Genomic DNA, 18,202 nt, shown 5'->3' on the forward strand with positions numbered 1-18,202 from the left:
CAAATATGGCCCAGAAACCAACGCTGACTGCTGCATCTGTGTAGAGAACCAGTTCCCGAAGAAATGTAGCTGTCTAAGGACAAATTAGCATTCCCTTCGAAGTCTTCAAAAAGTAGGCACATTCCAACGTCCTTCTTTTCCTTCCTAGATAGCTGAGTGCGAGAGTGCTTTAGTTTAGGTCTGACATTGTCCTTGTCATTTGGGAGATGCAGATGCCCCTGACCGAAACAATTTCAATTCTAAGGAAGAAAAGCCTTGTGGCTGGGTCGTCCGAAGGGAAACCCCAAGGCTTTACATAGTGCTATGAAACTCTGCAAATTTCTAACAAGCTAGGTGGAACCAGTAATAAAAAATCATTGACATATTGTACAATATTGTCCGACCCCCATATGTTTGTTACTGCGAATTCAATCCAAAGAACTGAAGGTTTTAAAGTGAGTACAGACAGTAGAACACCCCATGAGCATGTATTTGTCAAAATAAAACTTAAAGCAACAGGGGAAACATAGACATTTGAAATCTCCAGGGTGTACAAGGAACATCCGGAAAGAAGATTCAGTATCAGACTTTGTCATCAATGTCCTTTTTCCAAATTTCTGTAATTTTTCTATAGTCAAATGATGTATATGTCGCTGCACAGAATTCTGGGTCCAAACCATTGTTAGCAGAGGACCCTAGGGATAGGAGAGATTGTGGATCAGCTAATATTTACTTGGTTCAAAGGACAACATCTCAGCCCACTGCGAAGGTAGGTTGTTAAAGGGCCTTCAAACCTATCTACGGCTACTTTCTTTTCAATCTTTATTTTGGCCAGATGCAGGGCAGAGGTCACTGATTTTAGGCGTGGGTCCCGTGCTTCCCATGCCACTGGATTCAAGCTAGCCTGGCTGATGAGGGGTGAAACCCCGAAACCGGTCCCAGGATGCTTGTTTCCAGTGCAGGGAAGACCTGGCCTAGCAGTTCGGGCTGGACTGTTCCCATGGGGAACAGGGTCAAGACTGATTTGCATATGGCTGGGTCCAAACTGGAATGGCATGGGCAGCAAAAAAACGATGGATTTAGGCCCAGATCACTGTACTGGGGGTGAATGTTTGACAATGTTCAACATTCCGTCCATCACTTGTTGTTTTTGCTTTGCTGCTGGCGGGGGAGGCAACGCTCCTCCACCCTAATGGAGAGCTGCCCCTGGTATCATTACAATTCTAGAAATGCCACTTAAAGAAAGTAGGCATTTCTCTGCTGTTACTGCCCCGTGTACCTACAGCCTGTCTCCAATTCACATCTCTCCTGGGCTAGGTGACAGCTACACTTGTACATTCCCTCCAGACATCCACAACACAGAATACTCAACTACATCTACATTCATCTGCATACTGATGGCTCTTCCTGGGGAGGAGGTTCGGAAGGGGTCATACTTACACTTCAAAGGGTAGTGACCAGAGTCCACAAAAAGGTGCTGATTACCTTCCACTGATAGGCTGGAGCCAGAGCTGAGCTGAAAGGGGATCCCGTGCACTTCACAGAAACATTTTGAAGTCATCCCTCACATCAAAGGCACTTTCTAGATATGTACTGGGTCTCGGACCCACTAAAGACAGTACACTTCTTGACTCAAGGAAACTCTGCTGGAGTAAAGACTGCTGTGTGCCAGGTTTGCCATTGTACTGCTCTGCTGCCTGCTGATCTCTTCCCTGCAAACTAAGAACCAACAACCACCTCTAGAGTGACTCCAAAGGCTTGCCCCCTGTTCCACCCAAGATCTCAGAGATATCAAAGATCTCGAGATTGGTCTAATTGCTTCTCTCTGCATCGCCTCAACTCGTCTCCGGTCTCCGCTTGGCGCAAGCGCATTAAATTGACAGCTGGACAGTGAGCACGGTGTGCACTGTGCAGTTGCCGATTTTATCAGCTTTCACCAATTTATTCTGCGGAGATGAAGCTACCGTCACTCCTGACCTTCATGCTGGTCTGAGCTCTTGTCTTTTCATGTGGCTCCGTCACACCAGATGAAATCGTTCTTCAGTGCGACCTCTCTCACCCATCTGCAAGCGAGGAACTATGTCTGCCCGCAGCCACACCAAAGGAAATCTCTAGCATGGCCCTGTGCACCTGAACCTGGTGCAGAGCGATGCAGAAACTGACCCAGCGCTGGAGTGCGTGAGTGGCTTAGCTCAACTCCAGCCACATGTACCTCCCTGGAGATTAGGATTACGCGGGCGAGGGCCTGAGTGATCCCTGCATACCATACGGCTATCGCCGTGAGGATATTACTTGTCAGACGCCCGCAGGATTTCACGTTATTCTTGCACCTCCAGCGGATTGCTCTCACTCCGCTCAGTGGAAGCCCTAATTATCGTAAGAGAAGTGCACTGAGTCCTTGAGCCACACAAATTGACAATTTTATACCAAACTTTGAGATTGCAAAGCACTCCTTTTTGACTACTTTCAAAAGTGAAATATCTTGATTGGATTTTGAGCGTTTTGGTCATATTATTAACAGATAAAAATTGTTTATTTTCCTAAGACTGTGTGGAGTCTTTTTGTGGTGCTCCATTGTGATTTCTGAATGTGTGTTGCACAAATACTTTACACATTGCCTTTCAAGTTAACACTACCTGTTCGGTGCCAAGCTACCTGAGGCTGATCACAGGTTAACTTCGGTCATGTAATTGACTTACCTGACTAGGATTGTGGTCTCTACTTCACTTGGCCAGGGTGCATACCACTGCCCACTAGAGACCCAATTTCTAACAGTGGTGAACACAAAAAGGGAGGATAGTCACCCCTTCAGGGGAAAGATGGGGGCAAGTTAAAAAAGAGAACCCCAAATAGTCCCCTAAAGAAGCCCAATGGGGAATTGCGGAGCCACATCCGAATCAAATGGGAAGGGATTAAAGGAAAGAGTTTTGACCTTTTAAAGGCTGAGGTGTGCTTTGACAGTACATTGTCAAGGCACAAGAGGGGTGATGTAGCATGCACTGAAAAGTCTTCCTCTGGTGACATTCCCAATGGGATAGCCAATGTAGGGATTGGGGTAGAAGTTGTCTGTGGGGACTGCGAGGGGTTACACTGAAGCCACAGTAATTTCCCTGGGTGGTGAGGAAGTTCAACTTTTGGCCCACTGGCCTGCTAGTATGGTAAAGTACAAGCAGTGGCCAAAAAGTAACAGGGTGGAAGTGCAGGTCTCGAGGAATACAAGCCAGCGTTATCATGGTGATGGCCAAGCTGGTTTCCTCAAGACAGATCTTACTAGATGGGGCACATGAGGTGATTAACTCTGACAATGTGACAAGGTTCTGGTAGACTTTGAGCAGGGAGGGGTTACTGTCCCTAGGACAGTAGCTGTGTCTATGCCCATCCCAGTGGAGTGTCTATTGGGCAAAGACCTTGAAACTTCTGCCTGGACAAAGGTGGAGAGAAGAAATCATGCATTAATGCTGGGTCTCCATGAGCAGGCTTGTGTCTCCGCTAGAGCAGAGAAGGCCTTAAGGGAAAGTAAAGGGACTGTTGATCCTTAAACAGTGGACCAAGTCCTTAGCAACAGGAGCAAGGGCAAGAAGTCTGGGAAGGCTTCTTCAGAAGTTCTCAGAGCCAGAAGGAGCCTAACTGTCAGGGAGAGGGTGTGGTCTCTGAAGAGGAGGGTGGTCCCTTGAGAAACTTGCCTCGCTTGGCAGAACTTCAAGAAGCAGGCACTCCAGAGAGGACTTGAGCCAGGGACAGAAGACTTGTCCCACTCTTGAGGGCCTTAGACACTTAGATGTCGGCCAGAAGGAGGTGATGTCAGTGGTACCCATAAGGTATACTGGGAAGAGGGAATCTTATGCAGTGTGGCAAGGGATCCCAAACCAGGGGCAACCAGGAAAGTGCTGGTCCCCCAACAGTACTGCAAATTCCTACTTAACGTGGTCAACTGTGGCAGACTAAAACTGGGGACAGGTTAGTCAACCATTTCTATTGGCCTCAAATGTCAGAAAAAATGAAGGACTTCTTTAGCTCCTGTGTTACCTGCCAAGCCAGTGGGATTCCCCATATCTCTTCCAGTGGTGGGGATCCCCTTTGAGATGGTGGAGATTAACATTGTTGGTCCTTTAGATCCACCCACCGCCTCTGGGCATAGCTTTATCTTGGTGGTAGTGGACCATGCCACTAGATATCCAGAAGTCATACATCTTAGGACAGTTATGATCCTGCAGTAGCCAGAGCCTTACTTGGTATCTTTATTAGAATGGGTTTCGCTAAGGAGGTCATTTCACATAGGGGCACAAACTTCATGTTTGACTACCTGAAATCAATGTGTAATGAGTGTGAGGTGACTTATACGTTCCTCACACCTTACTATCCCAAGGAAATAACCTTGTTGTAATGTGTAACAAGATCATGAAAGTAATGATGATGGCTTTACCAGAGAAACGTGAGAGGAGATGGGATATTCTTCTCCCATGCCTATTGTTTCCCTAAAGGGATGTTCCTCAGAAAGGGGTAGGTTTCAGTCCTTTTGAACTACTCTTTGCACAACCTGTTACGAGTCCTTTAAGGTTGGTTAGAGAAGGTTGGGCGAAACCTCTCAAGGACCCTAGGCAGGTTATCATAGATTATGTACTAGGCCTTCTCTCCAAAATGGTACATGGAAAAGCCAAACAGAAACTTAGAGGTCGACCAGGAGCTTGTCAAGTGCTGAAATTACTAAAGGGCTTCCATGGTTTTGCAGGAGTGCACATAGACGCAATGGTCATCTCTCTTTTGGACTAGGCTTGGACATCTTTAGAATGGGCACTCTAGCTCCCTGTTTCAACAACTGAATGGTTCGACAATCCTACCAGCTTGCAGGAGTGCGCTTGGAAGCAATGGTCTGTTCTCTTCTGGAACTTTTCAGAGTGTTGGCGGACAAGGGAGTTCACACCACAGTTAAATGTACAATTCTGTTAAGCCCATTTGGCTATCCTAAAAGGACCAGGAATCACTATTAAAGTTTAGTAGATTTATTACAAATTAATAATCATTCCAATATATGAGCATATTAAAATCAGGTAATAGAGATACAATATCAAAATCGGCAAGCTGAAATGCGGAAACAAACATCGTTTTTTCAGTATATGACATATAAAGATTACGATCACAACAATGCAAAAACTAAAAAACTAGAACTGACATTCTATGAAAATATTTTAGTTCCTTCTACTCAGCACGAACTGAAGTACGGATATGTAGTTAGTTTCTAGACTAAAAAAGACTATATTCAAAGGTCTCAGGACAAGGCAAGGTAGGTGTCAGCATCATAAGACTCCAGTAAATGTCTTCAGGAAATAAAGAATCCAGTGTTACCATGAAGATATGCACTGTAGACGCAAGGGGTCTAAAGGTTTGCACCTCTCTGAGTCTAATTGGGATCTGCCATTATTCTAACAGTGTGAGCAGTAAATTAATATGGAAAGTTCCAGGAGCATCAGTATCTTCTGCACACGTCACTAGAAAGCCAATTATTTCTCATGGAGCACACTTGCAATATGGAGAGATTCTTCCACCGCACAGAACACTAACAAACAGGTCGGCCTTGAGTTTATTCTTACCAGATAGACAATGAATGAGACGCACACAAAATCATCCAGTCCGTGCCAAGGTCTTTTTGCTCGACCTTTTTATCTCTAATACACAATACTCCCTTCACTCGCTAAGCAACCAAGAATGTGCACCTTCAAAGGAAAAATGCGTGAAGCACAGAAAAAACATTTTACATGGTAAAAAGAAGGCCTACTCAGGGTAACTTAAATCACCATTAATAATTGTTAAACACTCACTTATAACGTAAGCGTAAAAGCAGAATAAATGCAAAACACAGATGATCAATACATGGTTGCATATGCAACATGCTTTCCAGTAACTGCAACATTTCATTATGCAGCCATAAATATGAAAAGGAACTACAAATTTCATATTAAAGGTAAACATTAGAATTTACATGTATAAACGAAATCTCTAATTTCTATTTGAATGTTTTTTTATAATATAGCATGATGCTTCACTTTACATTAATAAGGTTAAGGCACACAGTATATATGATGTCAGATGCACTGTCAAGTTACTTTTGTAACGTAACGGGGTGCAGCCAGAATTACACTGTCCAACCCTTTTCTCAGATGGACCAATCAAAACCTCATCGGTTTGAAACATTTCCGTCTAGCCTCTTCCAACTGTTTCAGTTCAACATATCTACACTGACTCTTCTTCATTTTAAATACTTTTCTCTTCCTCTTCACTTCTTTCCCTGCCTTTTTTCTCCTGTACACCTTAAAAGTTACAACCAAGAATATTGCACACAAGGCAATGATCACCATAGGTCTCAAAACAGAGACTACTGTTCCACTTCCTGGTTTTCCTGAGACCCTTTTGGGTGCTCTTTTGGAAGATTCAACTTTCCTCTTGTCTTCTTGGCCAAAGGTTTCCAGCTCCCACTCGCTTTCTCAAAGCACTACATCCTTCGTCCTGGTCTGATTCTGAAGTCAACTAATTTTCCAGTACAGGACAAGACTCTCCTCTGTTGGATTCAATAGCAGGACACTCCAGACCCCCCTCAGACCAAGCATGTACTGTTTTAAGCTGTGCTTGTTCCCCTACAGCCTGACTAAACTGTTCCAGTTGTCTCACCCTCTCACCACCAGTATTTCTGGAAAAGATGATGTCTCATCTAGGGGACATTCAACTCAGCAAGTATAGGAAGCATTGATGCAAATAGGGAGACCTTCACGTTTGACTACTGTTATGATTACCAAGATGACTTGATATGGCCCATGCCAACAAGGCTACAAGCACATCTTCCTTGTGTGTTTTTTCACCAGGACCCAGTCGATAGGACTAGGGTCATGGCACTGTTCCTGATGTGAAGGGGCTATAGCTGCTTCAACCTGATGTGACACAGAATGTGCCACTTCAGCTAGCCCTTTCCACTATTCATGGACCATATCATCTTTAATGTTTACATGTACATTCGCAGGAATAGCTGGCAATCTCAACACCCTACCCATGGTGATCTCATTGGAGGACAGCCCTGTCTTCAGATCAGGGACACTTTGAAGACTCATCAGTACAAGGGACACAGCATCAGGCCATTTCAAAGATGTAAAAGCACACATTTGCCAGGCTGAATTTCAGGGTCCCATTCACCTGTTCAACAAGACTTGAAGCCTCAGGTCTATAGCTACAATGTAGTCTCTGTTCCACTTGCAATGCTACGCACAACAACCTAAGGACTTCATTATTAAAATGAGTCCCATGATTTGATTCCGGAGAAGTCAGGAATGCAAACCTGGGTATAAGCTCTCTCAGCAACAGTTTTGCTAGAGTGAGACTATCATTTCTTCTGGTCGAGTAAGCTTCAACCCAATGTGAGAAGATGCATATGATCACTAGGACATATCTCAGCCCGTTACACACATAGGCATCTCATTAAAGTCCAACTGCATCCTGTTAAAGTGTCTTCCTGATCTTCCTATGTGGCTTAGTGTTACTGCAGTTCTCTTTCCAACATTGTTCTACTGTCACACAATACCTTTGTGACACAATTCTTCAGCTATCAACCTGAACTTGAGATTAAACCAAGTTTGCTTAAATAACCTCATCATTGTGTCTCTACCAATATGAGCTGGACCGTGGAAATACCTAGCCATTGAAGGTAACAAACTATTCAACAGCACTGGTCTTCCATCCATTGAAATGCAGATGTCATCATCTCTTTTAACAGAGCCTGCTCTGACCCAACTCTGCTGTTCTTCTTCTGATACTTCTTCCTGAAGCCTCCTCACCTCTTCTGCAGTTATTAACAAAAGGCTGTAGTTGGTCTCATCCATTTCCATTCCCACATTTGTATAATCTCCATTAAAAGTACAGCCATTTTGAGCACAGTACTTTGCAACCTCATCAGTTTTTACCCACTGTCACTTGATAATTTCCACTAAGGTGTGCGGGGCATTTGACAACTGTAACCTCCTCCGGCTACTGTAATGCTTTAAGAAGGTTCCTTACTTGTTCACCATTCCAGATTGGGGATCCCAAAGAAATCATGAACCCCCTTTGGTACCATAGTTGTCCAAAGTCATGAACAATACCAAAGCCATACTGACTATCGATAAAAAGTGTCACCTTCAGCTGGTCTGAAACACAGCATGCTCTAGTGAGCGCAATCAATTCAGCCATTTGTGCAGAAAATAATCCTTGAAGTCAGGAAGCTTCAACAATTCCTGAGATTCTGCTGAGTGCACAAGCAGCTCTCAGGCTTCCTCCATTGTCTCATAAACATGAACCATCAACATATAGGACAATATCAGATTCAGGTAGTGGCTCATCTCGTATATCTGGTCTTGGTTTGGTGCATAGTTTGGTGACATGGAGACAGTCATGATCCACTTCACATTCATCATATTCATGATCAAGTATAGGTAACAAGGTAGCAGGATTTAAAACACAATAGCACTTGACAGTCACAGTTCCACCTCAAGAATGATCTGTGCATACTTGGTAAGGCGGCTACTTGTCAAATGCTGGGTTCTAGTCCTTGTTAACAACTCCACAAATGGGTAACATACAGAGTTAATGGGGGACCCATAAGAATGTTCTCACATCTCTCAATGATGACACCAACAGCTGCCACTGCTTTTAGGCAACCTAGTAGCGCAAAAGCTAACGGATGAAGAGTAGCAGAGAAATATGCCACTGCCCTCCTGGCATTTCTGTATAATTGTGTAAGCACTGAGAGAGCGCTGCCCTCCCTCTCACTGCAGAAAAGTGTAAAGAACTTATTGTAATCAGGTATTCCCACTGCTGGGGCACAACAGAGACTTTGCCTTATCTCTAAGAAGGCGATCAAACATTTGTTTTCCCCGGTACCGAATCAGACACATCCTTTTGTGTCAGTCTCTGCAAAGGCTTGATCACTAGGGGAAACATTGGGTCTTCACTGGAGACAGTCACAACCATTACCGAAAATATCCTGATTTCTCTGAGGGTGGTTGGGGGATTCATGTTCACAATTACTGAAATTCTCTTATGCAACACTTTCCTTGCGCCTTTCTCAATGCAATGTGATGTCCAAGATATTAAACCTCTGTCTGACAGTATTGCAGTTTTCCTGTAGATACTTTATGTCCAATCTCAGTCAGGTGATTCAGCATTGCGGTAGTATCCTGTTTGCAAGCCTCTTAAGTGGGTCATCGATGTACTGGATTAGGACTGAACTGCAAGGCGTGACCAGGGAGTCCAGATTTTTCTTAAGAATCTGGTTGAAAATTGAGGGGCTCTCAGTGTATCCCTGTGGGATTATTCACCAGGGCCGCCTTTAGCACTGGTGGCGCCCTGTGCGACAATCTTGTTTGGTGCCCCCCCAGCACTCCCCAATTACCTCCTCCTCAGATTCCAGCATTAACACCCAGGAACGGTGCCCCTCATCGCACCATAGCCCCTCTCTCACATACGTTTGATTTGTTTTAAAGCTCTGGTTAAGACTAGCTTTACTAATCCACTCAGCTATCCAAATAAAAAACAGATCTTTTTTTGCAGCAGGCATATTAACCCTCTGCACTATTTTATGGTGAATTAAAACAGCCAATAGACACAGCTCTGATCTCTCCCTCTGTCAAGAACATTAATCACAAGAGTTATCTTGACATTTTTATTGTTGCCTGACAGCTGGATGCACATGGAACTCTGGTTGATGTGCTTTTAAATTGTAAGTTATTGCTAAACACAGTGCCCCCCCTGAGGCCAGCGCCCCCCTCCAGGTAAGCACCCAGTGGGGCCCCACCAGTCTCACCCCACTAAAGTTGGCCCTGCTCTTCACCATACCAAAACATGACCTCCAAACTGAAATGCAAAGAGAGACTGGCTGTCCTCGTGCAACAATATGAAAAAGAAGGCCTAGCACAAATCAATCACAGTGATGCACTCAGCCTCACATGAACTCTGAAACAAAAAGGAACAACAATATTGTTTATTTTTCACAAGTCCTGCACAATACAATTCTTCCCATTTGGCTTCTGTAAGCTCATAGTGGTGAATTGCAAGGATTTCCCATAATTTCCTTCAAAATTCTTTGTTGAGTCATGGGCTCAATCAATGGGGTTATCCCAGCAATCATTTTGTGTGTCAATTTTTATTGGGGTGTTCTTGGGTACTCAACATTTGGTTACACTGTAATCCGAACAGGCTCCACTCCTTTGATCAACCCCATATTCTTTCCAGAAAAATCCCACACTTCAGACCTGACTGTCTTTTTAAAGTCTGGTGGCAAATTGTCCTTTGTTAGCAGGGTAAACAATGTGATGCAAGGTCCAACCTTCGCCACTTTGAAGGTGACATCTTCACCATGGGTTTGCATCTCTATGCCTGTCGACGTACAATAGATGACACCATTCAATTTACCAAGAAGATCCCTCCCTAGAAGACTCACTGGGCTAGAATCACACACCAGTAATTGGTGATTCTCTTCAAAGGTCCCTATTCTCACAGGCAGTTCTGTTGTTTCTTGGGTTGTCATTCGTTTATTCGCTACTCCTATAACTTGGATATTTTTTCACAAGAGAGGTAGGTTTGTAACTTCTACTGTTCTCAAAGTACAATAGGTAGCACCAGTGTAAACCAAAAATGACACAGGGTGGCTATTCTCCCCACCATCTACTAATGGGCCACGCTGGTCTACCTCCAAGACTGCGTCAAGTATGCAATCTCCCCCTCCCCCACAGCCACCATCCGGCTAAATGATCGGAGCGATAACTCTCGACTGTCTCAAATATAGGAAACTGTTGGAAGGGATTAGTGTTGTTAAACACATTCGTCTTCACATTTGGCACTAGGTTAAAATTTTGTCTGGAGCCATTTACATTTTATTGTGCCATCCGGTCTGTAGAACCTGCACCACTGGAGCTTGCAGTACATTAACATTTTGTTGTTTCTGCACATTTTGCACCTATACAGGATTGTTACTCTGGGCTTGTACAAATCCTGACGTTTGGAGCTGATTGGTTGCATTAAGACAACACTCCCTTTTCCAATGCCCCAACTTGTTACAAAAATGACATGGAGTTGTCTTCTTCAAGCTATTTACATCCATCCCTGTACTAGGGTCATTTGGAACCCCTCAAACTCTACCCTGCATTGGATTTGCTTCTTGTTGGCACACTCTTTGCATAGCACCAACGTTCCCCACAAATGGCTGGATCTGACTATTTTTCTGAGCATCCTTCATCTGTACAACCATCAACTTCTCCTTCAACTTCTGTTTCAGCTCAATTTTATCACTGCAATACTTTTCATATATCTAGATTTTGTCAACTATTTTATTCTGCCAACAAATCAAATGCTATTGAATCATCATGCTAATCTCAGGTCTCAATCCTGTCATGAACCTTGACACAAAATGTCCCATACCTTTGAGGTCAAACGCCTCTTGAATACTTTCAACAGTCTCTCATAGTAAGCATGAATCGACTCATTGGGTTCCTGGGCTGTTCTGTCAATTTCGATCCAGTCTATATCTTCAGGTGGCACCTTTGCCTTCAAGACTGTCATTACCTGCTGATATTTTTTTCATCACCAATTGTGAATGGCCTTTCGCCATCAAACTTCTTCTCAGCCCATTAAAAAGACACTCTACATTCTGCCCACAAGTCACTCAGAACTACAATGTCTAACAAAGTATTCAAACCAACACACAATACCTGTGAAAACTTCACAAACCTCTCAACTTGCTTATACCACTCCAGATTCATTTCCCTCAGCTTTGGAAAGTCATTAGTGAATGATGCAAGATCACTTCTACTCCAAGGCACATGTACATAACCTCCACCAGGCACTTCCCTCAAGGGGAAATTTGTTGCACTTCCCCACCCACTACAGGAAGTTGTTCTCCTATTGGCTTCTTTGGCTCTTTTTTTTTCCTCATCAATTGAGCTTCCCATTTATCCAACTCATTCTATTTCTGAACGTTTTGAATCAATTCTTTAATTTGTATTTTCATCCCTAAAGTTCTCATATAAGTTATATCCTCCTCATTCAAACATACACAATAATTTCTCTGCAAAGCTTTGGTCTTATTCAAGTCTACCTCGAATATTTGAGTTAACTTTGATAATTTGTCATAGACTTGTCCTTCAAATCTAGTAACATCCTTACACATGAACATAAGTTCATTTTCATAATAAGTATGTAAATAAGTGATTGCAAGGTTCCAATTAATCATCTCATCCAATTCTAATTTTAATTTTGCCACATCCACCAGATTCTCTGTCTCCAGTGACTGAATAGGTCCCTGACTCATCTCATTACTCACAATTTCTCCACAAGAAGTATCAGCATTAAAAGCCTTCACACACTCATCTATGTCCTTACCATTAAGACTCTGTGTCACCACAGGGACTTAAGACATATTTATATCTCCATGGACACAGCTACTAGAATTTAAAAGTGGCTCCCGTATAGGTGTTACAGAAGTGGGCATTTTCTGATATGTATCTCTGGAACCACATCTTCACACATTTAAAGTCAAATCAGCAATCTCCACACATGGAGAACTTGTGAGTGTTGGGACCAGAGGAACAAATCCCCTCATATCAGGATTTGCTACCGCACTGTATGATCCATCGACTGCAATTTGGACATTCAAATTATAAGTTGTTTTTCCTGACCCATCAGAATGTACATAGGGACCACAGGACCAATAGTAACTGGGACACTAAGAGCATCAAATGTATTTGGGGTGACAGAATCAGCTGGTGCATAAATTATGGAATCCTCTCCCCTTGGTTCCCAATGTACATTTGCCAGTGTAACCCCCACAGGACAAGGAGCAGTAGCTGATCCAACCTTTCCACCACTACTAGTGCCATGTACACCTTCCTCTCGATTCTCATTGTCCAGGGGTGGAGTTCTGTCAATAGTACATCTAGAAGACTCTCTCCAGAATCACTGTCAGTAACCTGACTCATATCATCTGGTTCCTTTCTGAGGTACTGGGTTTTTCAGAACTGGTACTGATCCGGTAACCCAGCGGTGCCAGGGTACACCCAAAGACCTCGGGTACTTTCCTGATTCAGACTACAGAAACTCAGAGTCTTCTAGGTGAAGTCAAAGATCGAATTTATTGGCTGCAACCAATTGACAAGTGTCCTAGAAGTACAACAGCACGATTTGTATGTTCTCAGGAGACTGTGTTTCAATGCAAAGTCAGGTTTCCTTATATACAGTTTTTTAAGCTTCAGGCAAACATTCTTGACATTTTGGTTGGTCATTCACATGTTTTTACTACAAAGGAAAAAACAGTGTCATGATGAAACCTTATATTTCATGTCATCCAACCCATAATAAATTACCCGGCAAGGCCTAGTATTTTAAATCAGATAAGTGTGGACCCCCAATAAAAACGGGCACCTCCCCCTCGTAAAGTAAGAAGAAGAAAAGAGCAGGTGCAGGTGTGAGCAAGATTAGGCAGGGTGTGTGAGCGATAATAAGGGTTTTATGGCATGGTGTGCCTTGATGCTATCTGATTCGGCCACTGGGAGAGGGACTGACCAAACAGGTTTGGCCTGAGGCAATGGTTCCAGCTTGCCCAGGCCAGAGAGAAGTCAATCAAGGTGTACGTGTCCTTGGAATCAAATCTGACTGTATTATAAGCCTATGTGAGGGCAACTTTTAAAAATGGCTGCTGTGTATAAAATGGGAGCCACGAGTGCAGGACGAAAATGGCGATTTCGAGGTGAAAACGCTGCTGGAATTGAGCGAAAATGCTCATGCTTAGTGTACTAGTCATTATCGGTCTTTTGATACTAAAATCGTACTGCTGTGGCAAAGTAAATTACATGGGTCCAGAATTTTTAGAACCACAAACCCTCCTTTTGCCCTTACATAGGCAATAAACCTATTCTCATGCTAATCTGAGTCCAGGTCTATGTTTATAAGGCCATGGAGATGTTGCTGGAGCAAAATTCTAGTACTTGGTAACTCTCTCTGGACAGGTCTCCTCGAACATGAAGTAGCACAAAAAGGCCACACATGGCAGGACAAAATAAGGAATATCTCTATCTGCAGTAGGTGGCATAAGATCACACACCCAACAATTAGTGATGTTCACTACTAACTAGTGTTGATGCAGAAGCTGTACAAAAGAATTGCTTACGAATTCTGATCTTCTAACCTGCTCATGTTCAGGAAAAGGGTGAAAAGAGTGCAAAGAAACAATAGTAGGAAAAGACATAGGTTGGGAAGTGGGTGCAGAAGTAAATTGAGTAGAGAAAAACAATCCTACCCATAAATGACAACGTCATGTTTAAAAGACACTAGAAAACACGTTATTAAGAACATATAGACAACGGGAGAAAGTAGTGACCACTATGAAATAATAATTTTTCACAACCCTAACCAAAAAGCAAATCCTAAAATTATCTAGTAACATTTTTAGGGCTCCCCTGCATTTCAGTAATTTTTGTATGTTCAGGTGGAACAGTGGTGACTCTCATCAATGCTCTAAGGTGAAAAGGGGGTACTCTTTCCACAGAAAATGGACTTTATTCTGCTTTTACTAAACAGAATAGTACTTTAAAACAATGCCAGCAAAACAATCAGTCTCCTAACACCTAGTCTATACAATCACACGGAAACCTCTTGTGAAACCAACTATGCCCAGAGTCCGTTCAAAAAGCCTCTCTGGCAGGCTTCTATTGTCCATCAAATTTTCTTTTGTTGTTTTCTTTCGCATGGGCCTCTCAATTCAGGCCTCTTCGTGAGAAAATACTGCTTAGTTGGAGTGCCCTCCTGGCAAACACCCACAGCTCACTCGAAAGTCTCAATGTCTTAAAGCAATGCACCAGTGTCTCTCCTCTGTGGCAGACACTACAAACAATGTGCTCTTCATTGATCAAGGGCACAAATCATCTCGTGCAGAGGCAAGCACCATTAATTGGGAAATAGCTCAAGCTCAGCAGCACTTTCAGACTCCAACACTCATTATTTAGTGTCAGAGGACGCTCAAACTGCTCTTTCATGGGCACCACAATATAGTGCCTTTTTCCAAACTTGAAATCTCCGGTGCACTGCCCTTCTTCCGTTGGAGCAAAGAAAAGGGGGGGTGTGGCCAAAACTCAGGCCAAGGGGCTCAAGGGATTGCACACTGTCAGAGGTTACCAGCACATGACAGGTAGAGAAATGAAACCTCAAAACAGCTCTGCCATCAACAACAGGAATCCTTCTCTTTAGCTCTTTTACACTGAAACTTTGGTTTTGTGATGTCCAACGCCGTCTGATGGAGCAAGTACGATACCATGCGCTGGCGATCGCTGTCCAGCTTTGCTACTTTCTGGGTGCTGAGACTGTAGGGCCAAGACGTCCGTCTTTCATCTGTAGCTGTCACTGATGGGAATTAGGCTTAAATCAATGTCCTGCAGGTTATTATGACTTGATACCCGCAGAATCTAGTGACGTAGGAAATGTGCCACAGTTGTTAGTTTCCTTCAATTTAGTTAAAAAAAAACAGTTCATGGTTTTTAACAAGTGGACTGCAAGCAGGTGGTCTGCAATCTTCAAAGGAGTAGCCATACACCATGGGCATAAAATACAAAGACAAAGGCAGAAGGGCAAAACAGGGTCTCTAGCATCTGTAATTGGGTTCTCTCCATTATTCTCTGCCATCTATAGCTACATGAGAATTCTATCTGAATGGATTTCCTCACACAGTGGCATTGTCTAATGGGGTAAACACATATTTGCCTCAATGATTAAGTCTAGGTGTTCCTCCTTACCTTAGAACATCTCAATAGAGAAATCACATGATACCGATTATCAGGGACATGTAGAAACCTTCCTTTAAAAACTGTGCATCAGGTGCACTATGCAATACACAGGCTAATAGTCAAATGTGCAAACAAAAAGACAAGAACTAGATGGTCCTGATATTTGCATGATTAGGACACATCTGATCCCACCAAAAATTAAAGTAGCAGGAACAGAAGGGAACCGAAAACCAAATTAAAATAGACATTGAAAATTCGTCATGTTCAAAAAGGTAAACATAAGATATCTCCTATTGAGATGGAAAACTTGTCTTACTATAATATTGAGTCAGTTAACCAGTCTATCGCTACCCTGACAGTCAGGCTGGAAAACATTGAAGCAGGCCTAAGGCAAATTCTTGAAAACCAGTCTGGTCATACCAAAGGGAATTATACATAACATGGGGGTCCCCTGGTACATCACTGCAGTCTGGAAATGTGAACCTGAACAATACATCAATAATAATAAAAGGGCTGACTGGTGAAAGGAATTCGAAAAAGAGAAATGGGACTAGGACATAGCTAAAATCTCAATAACTAAGCATGATGCGACATTGGTCAGGGGAAGTAACAAAAGAAAAAATCTATAGGAAGAACAAAAAAAATTATTTGGGTGATAGTCAGGCATGTGACACAACACCGAGAGTACGGGTGATACACAAAGGCCAAAGTTACACAAATTTCAACTCTACCGTTGGCGACTACAACATATACGGTACTCCTAGCTAATGTTTCAGTTCCTTCTTCAGGAAAAAATGAAAACCTGGTTTTCTTTTAAGGAACGAAAGCCATATGCTACTTAGGAAACACAACATCATTAACTAATGTAATATAGAAATTAGGCCACCTTGAGTCACAGATCTATAATTTCATCCTTAGGTCCAATCAAGGATACATAAATGTAGGGCTGCCTGTTCCTTTAAGGGAAGGGGCAGTAACGTGACTAACTGCAGGTGACACACTTTGATCCTGTATATCTCTTTTTATTTTCCTTCAATACCATTATAGCCAAATAGACATTCACTGGTGAAGTGTTGTCTTTTATGTTCACAGCATGAAATATCATTATCTGTGGAATTTAGTAACCAGAACAAGTTCAACCAACTGTTGCGTAGCGATGGGCATCGTCATGACCATCCCCTCACAACACAGGGGAGCTTGTAATAGTATCAAAAGCAGCAACAAACATGCAAAAAACAAATAAAAAATAATAAAAACGCACAAAACGTCAAGCCATCAGATATACTTGCTGTGTATCAAGCACAAAAAGCATAGACAAAACAATAGCATGTGTGAATAAGCGGTGACACACAACACCATGTCATGTACTTTATGCACTGTAAACCTGCAGCCCAAAACCCAATATTTGGGCCTGTTTAATTTGTCAGGTTTAAAATCCTTACCCTCCTTTTGACAGTAGATCACCAGGCAATGGAAATCTGCTGTCAAATATAACTTTACTGTTTCTCTTCTAACATACAGGACCAGCAAGAACAATTCATGATAGGACCAAATACATGAAAATAAATTTCCATTACTTAACTTGTTACCCTCTTGTCAGTTACTTCGCAACATCAAGCCACCTTAGTTTTACCTTTCTAAAAGTAAAAATTGTTACACTGACACTCCATATTAATTTGGCACCTACAATTTCCACTGTGAAAAATAAGTCTTAATTAGCAAATCGTTCTCATTAAGGCATGTAGCCTTCAAAATTTGAGAAAAGGGCTGCATCTTATTTTCTGTCTAAGACTTAATGCAACACTTCGTTTTCTGTCAAATAAAAGCAACTAGCAGGCATCATTTTATTTTTTTAGAGCGGAGACACAAATGTATCAGTTCTGCAGAGCATTTAACATGATGTTGGGACTTTCGAAGAAACCCCTTTTTTTTATATTTTCCCTTTGGAATTAAGTTCTTTAATTGTATTGATGTTCTTCTGGAGAAACCAGAAATCCCACTTTTAGAGGCCCGTAGGGTCATTCTGCATTTTACAGAGACAAGGCCCTAATTTAAAAGGTCACAAGTGTCAACACGACAGCCTCCTCCATTGTTTATGGGAAAACTAAAGATAGCATCTCAGCAGCATGACTTGAGCCAGCCTCTGTAGCTCTCCTAGCTTCTGCCACTCTGAATCTGTCAAAGACAGTAGGCCTTTCTATTTTCCTTCTAACCTGCAATAATTCACTCTATTTAAAAAAAATATTTTTTCCTTTTTAGGCGCTAAAAAAAACTATCTCTATTTCCAGATTATTAAACTACATTTACTGTGAATAATTCACAAACCTTAATAACACACATACCAGTTGTTAGAATAAATGCTTGTTGCAATCCCATGCAATGGTACATATTTCATCAACCTCGAATGAATGAACGTCTCAGTAGGCCCAGCTGAAGTT

At 42.5% G+C, this 18,202-nt stretch overlaps 1 protein-coding gene across 1 annotated transcript in view; it reads left to right on the forward strand.

The window, feature by feature from the left end:
• PDE1B (phosphodiesterase 1B) overlaps positions 1-18,202 on the forward strand; it is a 1,852,897-nt gene that overhangs the window by 214,640 nt on the left and 1,620,055 nt on the right. The gene's annotated exons all lie outside the window — the stretch shown is intronic.

The sequence above is a fragment of the Pleurodeles waltl genome, chromosome 4_2 (genome assembly GCF_031143425.1).
Source record: "Pleurodeles waltl isolate 20211129_DDA chromosome 4_2, aPleWal1.hap1.20221129, whole genome shotgun sequence".
Lineage (NCBI taxonomy): Eukaryota > Metazoa > Chordata > Amphibia > Caudata > Salamandridae > Pleurodeles > Pleurodeles waltl.